The 13,806-nt window shown below is 40.9% G+C and overlaps 1 protein-coding gene across 5 annotated transcripts in view; it reads left to right on the forward strand.

Moving 5' to 3' along the window:
* Positions 1 to 13,806, forward strand: part of LDLRAD4 (low density lipoprotein receptor class A domain containing 4) — a 319,552-nt gene that overhangs the window by 273,754 nt on the left and 31,992 nt on the right. The window contains exon 2 of one of the 5 annotated variants that reach the window (XM_023745707.1): positions 13,454 to 13,490. The exons of the other annotated variants lie outside the window; for them this stretch is intronic. The gene's annotated coding sequence lies outside the window, so the exon portion shown is untranslated. The remainder of the gene's footprint in view (positions 1 to 13,453; positions 13,491 to 13,806) is intronic. 5 annotated transcript variants of the gene reach the window in all.

Below are 13,806 nucleotides of genomic sequence, written 5' to 3' on the forward strand. Positions count from 1 at the left end.
CTGTCATTAATGATTGAGCCTAATCTTGTTCATAATTCTGTTTCCTCATATCAAATCCAATGTACATTTACTTAGCTTTCCAGTGCCTACAAATAAATAGGGTCACTTTCAACCTTAAAAATTAGTCCCAGAATGCATTTAAATAATAATAGTTGATCTCGGCTCTCTTTTACATAACTTAGATGATGTTCCTTAAGTTACCGATAATTTCTTTATTTTAGGCTCATGGAACACCTGAGTTCAGAAAGCTGTTGATACAGATTGCATCATTTTCTAGGTTCCTAAGGAGGACATGGTCCAACATCATTCATCTGTGAAATGATATTGTCAAAAGAATAGTCCCTCATATTCCCCTCCCAATGAAACCTTTATGAAAATACTGTGAGAAGACACACTCATTCCTTGCTTGAGGTTAAAACCACTAGTGACATTTACGCCAGAAATGTTTGGGGCCACACCTGTGCCTTCTCTTTCACCCTCGGCAAGAGCTTCCTTCTTCTTCCCCCTTTGAATATCATTTTGAGCTTCTCTGTTCTGAATGAATCAGGCAGATCTGTATGTTTTTACACAAGGATTTTATAGATAAATAATTTTTGGAGGCTGGGAAACAAACCTACATATCGATTTCTCCATTTTCTGGAAATATTTGGGTTATTATTCCTTATTTTTTAATAGAATATCAAAAATCAATTCACAAATGGAGCTTCAATAAGGAATATATTTTCAAATATACCATCAAGTTGATACATTATTTTTAAGTCTTTAGTTTCTTTACTTTCCTTAGAGTTTTTTTTTAAGTATAACATGTGGCTGTTACCTCATCAAGTGAAGGAACAAAAGACATGTTTTCTCCCTATGATTTGGTTTGTAGCAGACATACCTGGTGTTTTTCGTAAGCAGCTTCAATTTTGGAAGACATTTTTTAGATCTGTCTCTCTGTTCAACACAGTCTCCTCACAAAGAATATGTGATCCCCATCGGTTCCTTGGGACTATCTTGACCCTATTTTATTTATTCTTTATTGATTAAAGTATTACATATGTGTCCTTATCCCCCCATTGCCCCCCCCCCACTCATGCCCTCACCCCCTGGTGTCTGTGTCCATTGGTTAGGCTTATATGCATGCATACAAGTCCTTTGTTGATCTCTCCCCCTTACGCCCACCCTCCCCTACCTTCTCTCTGAGGTTTGACGGTCTGATTGATGCTTCTCTGTCTCTACATCTATTTTTGTTCATCAGTTTATATTGTTCATTATATTCCACAAATGAGTGAGAGCATGTGATATTTATCTTTCTCTGACTGGCTTATTTCACTTAGCATAATGTTCTCCAGTTCCATCCATGCTGTATCGAATGGTAAGAATTCCTTCTTTTTTACCGCAGCATAGTATTCCATTGTGTAGATGTACCACAGTTTTTTAATCCACTCATCTGCTGACGGGTACTTAGGCTGTTTCCAAATCTTAGCTATGGTAAATTGTGCTGCTATGAACATGGGGGTGCATATATCCTTTCTGATTGTTGTTTCTGGTTTCTTGGGATATACTCCTAGAAACGGGATCACTGGGTCAAATGGGAGTTCCATTTTTAGTTTTTTGAGGAAACTCTATACTGTTCTCCACAGTGGCTGCACCAGTCTGCATTCCCACCAGCAGTGCATGAGGGTTCCTTTTTCTCCCCATTCTTTGAGAGTGAATTACTAACCCAGTAATCATGTGTGGGTTGTAGTTGCCTTTGAAAAGGGAGTTGTTTTGGTCTTGGAACAATTAAAATATCTAGAAGAAAAAAGACAACTCAAATCTTGTGCTGTTTCTCACTGTAGAATTCTACTTCTCTTTCCAACAATTTAAAAATAATTCCATATAAATAAAAACTCTTTAGGGATTTTCTTGAGAATATCAAGAGTAATAATTTGTCTAAATTAAAGATTTTTATTATGGAAACTGGTTTGGTGGCAAAGATTTTGTGTTTCACATTTAATATCACTGGGTAATAGAATAGGGATGAAGAAGTTAAGTAAATCAGCCTTAGCTTTTTATTTCTTTCTAAAGTCAGCTGCAGTATGAAAAAATGTACTCCAAAAAGATGTGTCTGTCTGTATTTATAGAGAGAAGTAGACAGCAGACAGAATTTTAAAAATAAAGCAAATGCAGCAGTAATCCGGTCTAGGACAGTGATTCTTAACTCTGGCTGCACACTAAAATCACCTGGGGAGCTTTAAAAACTCTAGACGCCTAAGTCCGCCTCTGAGGCTTCTGATTTAGTCAGTCTGGGATGAGGCTGAGCCATTGGTATTTGTAAAATACCCGGGTGATAAAATCTGCAGCCAGTTGTGAACCACTGCTCTAAAGAATATATGCAGAGTTGAATTCAAGGATTGTGAGCAATGGAGCCAATGCATTTGTAAATGAGGCCAATGAGAGTGTATACCATGTACATACATACATGGTTTTATTTGATCTTTATGACTTACTTAGGGCATTTAGGGTTGATGATGAGGAAACAGACGCTAGGGAAGGTTATGTGAGGAATCCAACATCACACAGTTCACAGGTTGGGGGGGTCAGGTTCCAGCCCAGGACCTTCAACCAGAAGGATACCACCTGGTGTCCATGTGTTAGTCTTCTGAATTATAATCACAAACCTTAAAAAGACCTTCACTAATGAATTGCTAGTATGTTCCTGATGAAGAATGGACTTTTGTGGAAGATGATTTACCTTATATAATAGGGGGAAATGAAATATTTGAATAGTCATTACTCTTTCAACCACTGCCTTTCAAACTTTTTTAACCCTGACCTACCGTGAGAAATACAACTTACCTCACAACCCAGTACAAACACAGGCCTGGACATGCGGAACCCAATCAAACCTTCTCATAGTGCTTATCCTTACTACTTGCTCTCTGATATTTTCTATTCTACCCTGTTTCTTTAAATGCTGGTTGCAGTCCACTGCACTAACTGCCCTCATGGATTGTGACTCAGGACTTGAATACACTGTACAGCTTTCTTCTCTCTGAAGGCCAGAAAGGGTAACATCGTGATTAGGGAAATGAATGGCCTGTCTGTCTGATACGGCCACATGGAAAGATCTGCTGTGGGCTAAAGAAGGAATACTATTAGGTAGGGTGTATAGGATATATTATTAGTTATAGTCTTGGTAGGCTTGGCGCTATGTAGTCAACCAGGCTTTTAACCCTTTTGAGGAAAAAAATCTTACACAAAAGAGTGTAGGTATGATATTTCCAAGGCAGATTAATGAATGTTGGCAGTCTTACATTTAACTCAGAGAAATTCGAGATGAGAACCAGGGACATGAAAAAAATAAAATTTATAGTCTATAAATATTTTAGAAGGACTTTGTAAAGTCTTGGTTCCCAATTGGGGTGTAGAAGGAAGCCCAAACTGATGAAGGGATTCAAGTTCTAGGAATTTATTATCTGACTCTCACATTTTAAAATTTGATTATATCAAATGAATGTAGAAATATTTTTAAATGTATTAAGTGCCATTTACAAAATAAAAATACTATTTTAAAATTTTCTAATTGCCTTTGTGGGGAGGGGATTGTTTCCCCAGCAAGATTGTGAGGATTTTGTGAGCTGCCCTGGGCATGGATTTCTCTTCTTTCCCCACAGTGCTTTGCGCAGTGGTGTTTACATAGGAGATGCTCTGTGATCATTCGCTGCAGGGAAGCTCCACCTGCAACTGTGTCTGACTGTGGCTTAGGAATGGAGGAGCGGGTGCTGAGGAGTATGGGGATGGGAGCTTTGGGCAGTCTTTATAAATTTTCCTTTTCCTCCTAAACTTTCTTATATCCTGATTTTCCATCTCCATCCTTATTTATCATTATCATAATAAAAGAGTAATATGCTAATTAGACCAGATATCCTTCCGGACGTCCTTCCGTCCTTCCGGATGAAGCCAGGGCTGCGAGGGAAGCCCAGGTGCCAGAGGGAAGCTGGTGCCAGCAGCCGGGGGAAGGAAGGCCTACTCTTGCACGAATTTTGTGCATCAGGCCTCTAGTGTATTCATATGTACACATCCATAACTACATTGCACACACAGCATGTCTTGGGGTCCTAAAGAGAGTCTTTGTCTCGGAGAGGTGCTCTGAGGAGCAGCTCCCTCTCAGAGGTGGCATGAGTGCATGCCCAGGAGCTTGCCTGGTGAGAGCAAGGCTTAGAGGAGATGGCTCCTGGCTCAGACTCCCTGTCAGTCTGCCATCAGCTGACATTGCCAGCCACCATAGTGATTCTGACTACTATTGGTTCAACTTGACCTTATTCTAAGCAATATTGTTTAAATTATACCCATTATGAACCACTGGTTAAGAAACACTAATATTGAAATACTAGCGAGGAGATTAAAAAATGCAATCACTTTGCAAATGTATCTCAGTGTAGTATTGCTCAGGTCTATATGTTTCATTATTCTGATAGATGCTTCTGGTTTTTCAAAATTTAATGTTACCGAGGAAAAGCATATCAATAATTATATTCAAGTTAATTTTATATTTATTGAGAATAATGATCATCTCCTCCCAAAAAGGTGCTTGCAAACAATGGCACTAAACATAAATATTACAAACACAAGCCCATTGATTTTTAAAGCTGGAAATAAAAAAATGATAAGCATCAGTAAAATGCAATTAATTGTTAATATCATAAAACATTTCATTGCATAGTTCTGTTTATTATATCAACTTTATTGAGATATAATCTACATACCATACAATCCCCCCCATTTAAAATAAAGTGTATGCTTCAGTAGTTTTTAGTATATTTACAGAGTTGTGCAGCCACTAACACAATCTAAATGTAGAACATTTCTGTCACTCCGCAAAGGAACCTCATACCCAATGATATTCATCCTATTGTCTCCCAAGCTCCCAGCTGTAGACAACCACTAACCTACTCTTTATCTCTATAGATTTGCCTATTTTGGACATTTCATATAAATGGAATCACATAGTATGTGGTGTTTTGTGACAGGCTTCTTTTACTTAGCACGATGTTTTTAAGGTTTATCCATGGATAGCATGTGCCCATACTTCATTTCTTTTTATGTCCGAATAATATTCCATTCTATGGATATAACATATTTACCTGTTGATGGATATTTGAGATGTTTCCACTTTTTGGCCATTATGAATATTTCTGCTGGGAACATTTGTGTACAAGTTTTTGTGTGGGCATATGTTTTCATTTCTCTTGGGTGGGATTGCTGCGTCATATAGTAACTGTATGTTTAACTTCATAGGAAGCTTCCGGACTGTGTTCCACAGCAGCTGAACCATTTGATATTCCTTTCAGCAATATATGAGGGTTTTCATTTCTTCATGCTTTCACCAGGTTATTGGTCTTTTGATTATGGCCATCTGAGTGGGAGGTGGAATCTCATTACGGAATTGATTTTCATTTCCCTGATGGCTAATGGCGCTGAGCACCTTTTCATGTGCTTTTTGGCCATTTGTTTATCTTCTTTGGAGAGCTCTCTGTTTAGATCCTTTGCCCATTTTTAATTTTTTTATTTTTATTTTTGAGTGGTAAAAGTTATTCATATATTCTAGATACGAGTCCCTTATCAGATATATGATTTGTAAAAATTTCCTCTCATTCTGTGGGTTGTCTTTTTTCCTTTTCCTTGATGGTATCCTTTGAAGCAAATGGATACATCCTCTTTCATTCCTGATTTTAATCATTTGAATATTTTTTCTTGGTAAGTCTACTAAAGATTTGTCAATTTTGTTGACCTTTTCAAAGAACCAAATTTTGGGTTTGTTCATTTTGTTTTCTTTCTGTTTTATATTTGATTATTTTTTTGTCTAATCTTCATTATTTCCCACCTTCTTCTTGCTTTAAGTTTCATTTACTCCTAAATATTTCTTAATTTGCTGTATTCCTTTTGGATAATTTTCAGAGATTTTAAATGGTTATTTTTAAATAATGGTTATTTTTCTGGGGAGTGGGTCCATCAAACTCCTTACCCTATAATTCTGGAAGTGAATCTCCCATATTATATTTTAATTAGAGGCCCAGTGCACTAAATTCATGCACTCAGGGGCGGGGCAGGGTCCCCTCAGCCCGGCCTGTACCCGCTCACAGTCCAGGAGCCCTCGGGGGATATCCGACTGCTGAGGAGGCAGGAGAGGCTCCCGCCACCTCCGCTGCACTCACCAGCTGTGAGCCCGGCTTCTGTCTGAGTGGTGCTCCCCCTGTGGGAGTGCACTGACCACCAGGGGGCAGACACTCAACACAGGAGCTGCCCCCTGGTGGTCAGTGCATGTCATAGCGACTGGTTGTTCTGCTGTTGGGTCAATTTGCATATTAGCCTTTTATTATATAGGATATGTTCAATTTCAAACACACTACAGGCATAACTTGCTTTATTGCACTTCACAGATACTATGTTTTTTACAAATTGAAAGTTTGTGGCAAACCTGTGTTGAGCAGATATATTGGTGCCATTTTCCCAACAGTATTTGCTAACTTTGTGTTTCTGTGTCACATTATGGTGATTCTCCCAATATTTCAAACTTTTTTTTCCCTTTAATCCTCACCCAAGGATATTTTTCCATTGATTTTTAGAGAGAGTGGAAGAGAGAGGGAAAGACAGAGAGAAATATCACTGTGAGAGAAACACATTGATTGGTTGCCTCCTGCATGAGCCCCGACCAGGGCCTGGGACAGGGAGGAGCCTGCAACCTTGACCAGAATCAAACCCAGGACCCTTTGGTCTGCAGGCTGACGCTCTACCAACTGAGCCAAACTGGTTAAGGCTCCGACCTTTTCATTATTATATTTGTTATGGTGACCTGTGATGTTACTACTGTAATTGTTTTGAAGTGCCACAAATCATGCCCATATAAGACAGCAAACTTAATAAGTGTTGCATGTGTTTTCACTGCTCCACTGACCAGCTGTGCCCCAGCCTCTCTTCCTCTCCTTGGACTTTCTGAATCCCCGAGACACAATAATATTGAAATTAGGCCAATTAATAACTATACAATGGCCTCTAAGTGTTCAAGTGAAAGGAAGAGTAACATGTCTCTCACTTTAAATCAAAAGCCAGAAATGTTTAAGCTTAGGGACAAAGGCATATCAAAGCTGAGAGAGGTCCAAAACTAGGCCTCTTACACCAGTTAGCCAAATTGTGAATGCAAAGGCAAAGTTCTTGAAGGAAATTGAAAGTGCTACTCCAGTGAATGCACAAATGATAAGAAAACAAAGCAGCATTATTTTTGATATGGATAAAGTTTTAGTGGTCTGGATAGAAGATCAAACCAGTCCCATCGTTCCCTTAAGCCAAAGCTCAATTCAGAGCAAGGCTCTAAATCTCTTTAATTCTATGAAGGCTGAGATATGTGAGGAAGTTGTAGAAACGGAACCACAAAGCCTGGATGACAGCACATCCGTTTACTACATTTGAAGCTAGCAGAGGTTGGTTCATGAGTTTTAAGAAAGAAGCCCTCTCCATAGCATAAAAGTGCAAGGTGAAGCAGCAAATGCTGATGTAGAAGCTGCAGCAGAAGATCTAGCTAAGATAACTAATGAAGGTGACTACACTAAACAACAGACTTTCAGTGTAGATGAAAACAACCTTATATTAGAAAAAGATGACATCTAGCACTCTCGTACCTATAGAGCAAAAGTCAATGCCTGGCTTCAAAGGACAGGCTGGCTCTCTTTTCAGGGACTCATGCAGCTGGTAACTTCAAGTTGAGGCCAGTGCTCATTTACTATTCTGAAAATCCTAGGGCCCTTCAGAATTACGCTGAATCTATTCTACCTGTCCTCTATAAATGGAACCACAGAGCCTAGATGATAGCACATCTGTTTACTACATGGTTTACTGAATATTTTAAGTCCCCTGTTGATACCTACTGCTTAGAAAAATAGATTCCTTTCAAAGTATTACTGCTCATTGATGATGCACCTGGTCACCAGGAAGCTTTGAAGGAGACATACAATGAGATTAATGTTTTCATGCCTGCTGATGTAACCAAAAACCCACGTTCGGCTGCCTGCCCCAATGAAAGCCAAACTTATGAGATAGGTGCTGCTACAAAAGGAAAGACGTTTTATTCAGGTGTTGCAACCTGGGAGAATGGTGGACTTTCGTCTCAAAGACCATCCCCGCTTCCTGCTCAAGCCCGCTGTTCTTATAAAGCCCTCTGTTGCTAGCTTTTGGCGTGCCATGCCAGGGTCCTATCCAGTCACCTTTCTAGCTTTTGGCATGCTCAGTGTAAGAACCGTCCCCTGTACCATCTTGACCAATGGGGAGACTCCCTGGCACTCCAACGGACTGTCTCTGGTAGTGGGGAAGCAGGGAGCTGCAGGAAGCCTGGAGGTGCTACAGCCTTCGGCCCACCTCCCACACTGGACACTGCCACCACACATGCTGGGTAGCCAGTTGGAATCTGAGAGGCAGACCTGCATCCCAGCATGCCCAAGACCTCTGCACAGCCCCTGTGTAGCCTGCACCTCTGAAGTGGCCAGCCAGGCCTATGCTCCAACTAAAGGTCACCTGAGGTGACACTAACACAACATCTATTCTGCTGCCCATGAATCAAGGACTGATTTCAATTTTAAAGCTTTATTATTTAAGAAACTAGAGGCCTGGTGCATGACATTTGTGCACTGGGGGTTGAGAGGGTCCCTCAGCCTGGCCTGCACCTTTTTGTAGTCCAGGACCCCTCAGGGGATGTCCGCTTAAGCCAGCAGTCAGATATCCCTCTTGCAGTCGGGGGCTCTCGCAGTCCAGGACCCCTTGCTCCTTACCACCCGTCTGCAGCAAAGGCGGGAGAGGCTCCCACCACCGCCACTGTGCTTGCCAGCCTTGAACCTGGCTTCTGACTGAGCGGTGCTCACCCAGTGGGAGCACACTGACCACCAGGGGGCAGCTCCTGCATTGAGCGTCTGCCCCTTGATGGTCAGTGCATGGCATAGCAACTGGTCATTCCGCTGTTCGGTCGATTTGCATATTAGGGTTTTATTATGTAGGATACATTTTGTAAGGGTATAGTTGCCTCTCAGAGTACTAAATGATAATTTTAAAAAGTTTTTCTGTAAGGTATATTTCAAGAAAAATATTGTAAAGACGTTGACAATATTATCATTCTGGCTCTTTAAATTTTTAAAAATTCAGTTTTATTTGTATAACCAAGATTAAGTGAGTTTGTGCCAGAAACCCATTCTTCCTGTGGAAACTCTGAAGATTTTTATTATTGCCACTCTATTTTGATATATTTTATTGCTTTCCTAATTTGGATGTTTTTGTTGAGAATAACAGACTTGATTAAGGTCACTTTTAATCAAAACAAAACCACATTTCTCCTTATCCACATAAAAGGCCTTCTCAGGCCTTTGGAGCAGTGGGTGCTTGCTTTCCTAACTATTTTGGTTTCTGCCTGTTTCATGGTGGCATGATGTTCTCATAAAGCCCACTTTATCTTCATTATCTCGGTAATCACAGGCCTGGTATGTGCACCTAAATTCTTCATGTTTCCATGTGGTGATTTCATTGCCTATGTAGATTGATTCCTCATTTAAACAAAGAAATATGACTGACATCAAAGTGTATTTAAAAATTATCTTTTAGCCCTAGCCAATTTGATTCAGTGGATAGAGCCTCTGCTGCGGACTGAAGGGTCCCAGGTTCGATTTCGGCCAAGGGCACATGCCAGGGTTGCGGGCTCAATCCCCAGTAGGGGACGTGCAGGAGGCAGCCAATCAATGATTCTCATCATTGATGTTTCTAGCTCTCTCTCCCTCTCTCTTCCTCTCTGAAATCAATAAAAATATATTTAAAAAATAAAAATAAAAATTATCTTTTAGTTTCAATACTTTTTCAATTCACAAGTGAATAAGATATTAAACAGCAATTTCTTCAGGCACATTATAATGTTTAGTATTAGGATAGGTTCCAGTGAATCCCTACACCAAAAGGACATTTTGAGTCTGAAAGAAAAGGAAGTGTTATGGACACAATAAATTAGAAATAAAAAACAAAAAGGAAGGGGTGCTTTTTTCCGGAAAACTCTGATTTTTATGAATATCTACATTTATTTTTACTTACCTTTTTATACAGTACAGAGCCAGCCGCTTCATCTGTTTGGACCCAATGAAAAGGAAAGTCATAAAAGACAATAGCCCTAATTTGCCAGAGATAGGTTTCGTTTAACGTAAAGGAGAATTGCCCAGTGCTTCAGTGGTTAAGTTTGCTTCCAAGTATCTTCCCGGCGATGGGGAGGACTTCATTCTCTGCTGGTGGAGTTAAGTGGTCTCAGTGCACTTCTAGCCTTTCCAGGAGCCTTGGTCTCAGAAGGAATTCATTTCTTGAATTCATTTCTTGAATCCTTTAAATGGAGCTTATGCAGGGTGGGGCAGAAGTAGGTTTAGAGTTGTGAGTATGTGAAACACAGAGTTAATTCTTGTGTTATTATTTATTAATTATTATATTATTTTCCATATTAACAACTGTAAACCTACTTTTGCCCCACCCTTAGATCAAGGTCCTTCCAAAAATAGGATTTGGCTCAGGGGTCATCTCTGGACCAGCCACGTTTAGAGTTAGCCTGACTAATGGTTAGTAGATTCTGAAGTGAGACTTCCTGGTTCAAGTTCTGGCACTGCCACTAACTAGCTGCGTGACAAAGGGCAAGTCACATAACCTCTCCGTGCCTCCGTTCCCTCCTTTGTAAGACTGGGGTAATAACTGGTGCTCATCTCATATGATAGTTGTAAGGCTCAATTAAATGAGTACTTGCTTTGGAGTGCTGCTTGGCACATAGTAAGTGCTATGTGTTAGCTATTATTGTTGTTATCATTTGGGTTAAGTATCCCCACTGTGTGCTCCTAGAGGAACCCATACATTTATTCATTTGTTCATTCACCTGCTCTGTGCTGAGCACTGCCGGGTACTGCACTAAGTCACATCAGTCTCACTGTGTCACTAGCTAGTGCTCAGGACATGAACTGGAGACGTCAGGGACAAGGACAGTTCCTGGTTTTCTTTGTATCCCCTGTCCCCTCACAGTGAGTGGCACATAGTAAGTGCCCAGCTCTAAACACTGATATAAATGAGAATTCGCTTCATGTTTCCAAAGGCGATCTGGTACCAGAGAGCAGTGATTCTTGTGTTTAAAGCATATATGTGCTAGACTAGTCTTAAAGTGCCAGAGATTAAACAGAGTCTAGTTATATAGCTCTGGCGTAGTTTTGGATTAACTTGGATGTTTCCAGTGCTTGCCTTAGCCTATGCTCTAATCCACTAACTAACAGCCTCGGATGTGCTGTGACTTTATCTCATTCTGAAGAAATGAATGCTTTTGAGAAAGCCAGGAATCTGAAGGTCTTAGAATTAACTGGACACATCCTAGAATGTGTAGGCAAGACAGAGAGAAGCTCCAGAGATGACAGTGTGGCCCTTCGTCCAGGGTCAGGCCATCAGGAAATGCATGTGATGGCAGGGACCGCTGTCTTACAGTCTTCGGGAATAACGATCAGTGCTGTTGAGTGATGTCGGAACCACCACACCGACTGTGGATGCCACATGTGTGCCGTATACTGTTTGTGCACAAAAATGCACAGTGTTTGCAGTGCTGATGTCAGTGTGGTTCCCATATCTCAAGGGCCAGTTACAGTTTTTAAGGGGAAAAGACCTGGGAGTAGAATAGTAGTGTCTAACAGGGGTAGGCAAACTTTTTGACTCGAGGGCCACAATGGGTTCTTAAACTGGACCGGAGGGCCGGAACAAAAGCATGGATGGAGTGTTTGTGTGAACTAATATAAATTCAAAGTAAACATCATTACATAAAAGGGTACGGTCTTTTTTTTTTTTTTTTTTTAGTTTTATTCATTTCAAACAGGCCGGATCCGGCCCGTGGGCCGTAGTTTGCCCACCCCTGGTCTAGGATCTGAGTTAAAACAGCTGAGCCTCATTTTTTAGGATCTACCCAGAAATAGGATGACTTGTGAAGGATATTCAGCCTTACAGCTTTTGGATGAAATCAAGAAATGTACTATATTTGAAAAGCAGAATAAAATATTTTTCTGAGTCACCGCATTGAATATTTTAAATATTAAAATTCTTAGTATGATTTATATAGAATATGTGTATATGTCACCTGACATGCAGAGGGCCTAGCGTAGATCACCTCCACGACTCCTTCAAGAGCTTCCCCTCGCTGATGTGTCGGTTATGTGAATAGCCTTGTTGGTAGGGAGAACAGTTTGGGGGTGCCGGCAGCTGACTAGCGGCAGAACACATGCACCAGGAGTGGAACACTGTTTCCAGAACTCTCCAGTGCCAGGACTCTACTCTCCTTTCATCTGGCTCTCTCAGGGAGCACGGAGGCCAGGGAGGACATGAGGGAGTCGGGCCAGGTTCATAGCGGTGGACCAATGGCATCTTCATAATTCTGTCTTTAGGAAGAGTCTGCTCATAGCACTTGAGTTTTTCCCAAAAGGTAAAATTAGAATTCTTTCTTAACATATGGTATCCAGAGTTCCTGAGGGACTTCTGGAGATTTTATAAAGAATGCCAACTATCCTAGAAATTGTATTCTGGTACCAGAGCCTCTGTTAGCATAGGTTGGTTGGCTTTGCCGTTCTCATGAGCCCTGAGAGCACCGTCAACCCCTACTGCCTCTCCTACAGGGTGTGGATGGATCCGGAACAGCCCGCCAGCACAGGTGGGAAGACAGCAAGCAGCACCTGTCCTGTGTGGGACTGGGCCCTGCCCTCAGCCCAGAAGGGCCGCATTATGATTTTACACACAGGTGCACACAAGCACTTGCATGCTGAGCACCATTTGTTCAAGTCATTATTGAGTAGCAGTCACGTTGGTTCAAAACCAGAGCCCTGGATTCCAGTCTCGTTTCCTCTGTGTGATGTGCAAAAGACACAAACTGTCGGAGCCCCCGGTTTGCTCATTTAGTCCAAATGAGGAGTTTGGATTAAACCAATGTTTCAGAAGATGCTTTGATGTGCAAATGAGTCACCTGGGGATTTTGTTCAAAGGCAGGCTCTGGTTTAGTAGGGCTGGGCACAAGCCCCTGCCTTTCTAACCAGCTCCGGAGTGACAGTGCTGCTGCTGGTCCATGGACCACCCTTGGAGTAGCAAGGGTTCTATGTGTTCTTCATTTTATCCTCCTAATCACCATATGATGTGGGTATTCTTAGCCTCATTTTAAAGATGAGAAAACAGGGGTTTAGCTCAAGCTGACATAGTCAGATAGCCGGACTAGAGCCCAAACTTGGGTCCAACTGGCCCCTGAATGTAGCCACTATAAAAATTTTATACTGCCTTTCATTTTCTTCTGGGACTTGGAAGAGTAGCTGCAGTTTTAAAAGGTGGATAACCCATGTATTAGGAGCAGCTTAGCCATTATGAAAATCTATATTGCCATAAATGCAGAATAACATGTAATTCTTTTTTCCATTAGAGGAAGAAATACTGTAGCAGCATGGATAATGCATAAGGTAAACTTCAAAGTCTGTTGTTAATACAGGATTATTGTTGCATATTAGGAACCTATTTCAAGGCTATTTGATTTAAACTAATTTATTTAATACACTTTTAATTCACCTTCTCTTGCTAGCTCCATCGTGTCTCATATTTTATATTTGCTGACATTTGTACAAAATGACGGGGAATCGAGTACTGTGGTTGGATCACGTGCAGAGCATTCAGGTTTCTACATAAGAACCTCTCTGTGTTAAAATCTTTAAGCACCAAGAATACATTATAAAATTATTCTATGCTGTAGGCTAATGTCCACAAATATCAAACAAACTA

The sequence above is a fragment of the Myotis lucifugus genome, unplaced genomic scaffold, assembly GCF_000147115.1.
Source record: "Myotis lucifugus unplaced genomic scaffold, Myoluc2.0 scaffold_572, whole genome shotgun sequence".
Lineage (NCBI taxonomy): Eukaryota > Metazoa > Chordata > Mammalia > Chiroptera > Vespertilionidae > Myotis > Myotis lucifugus.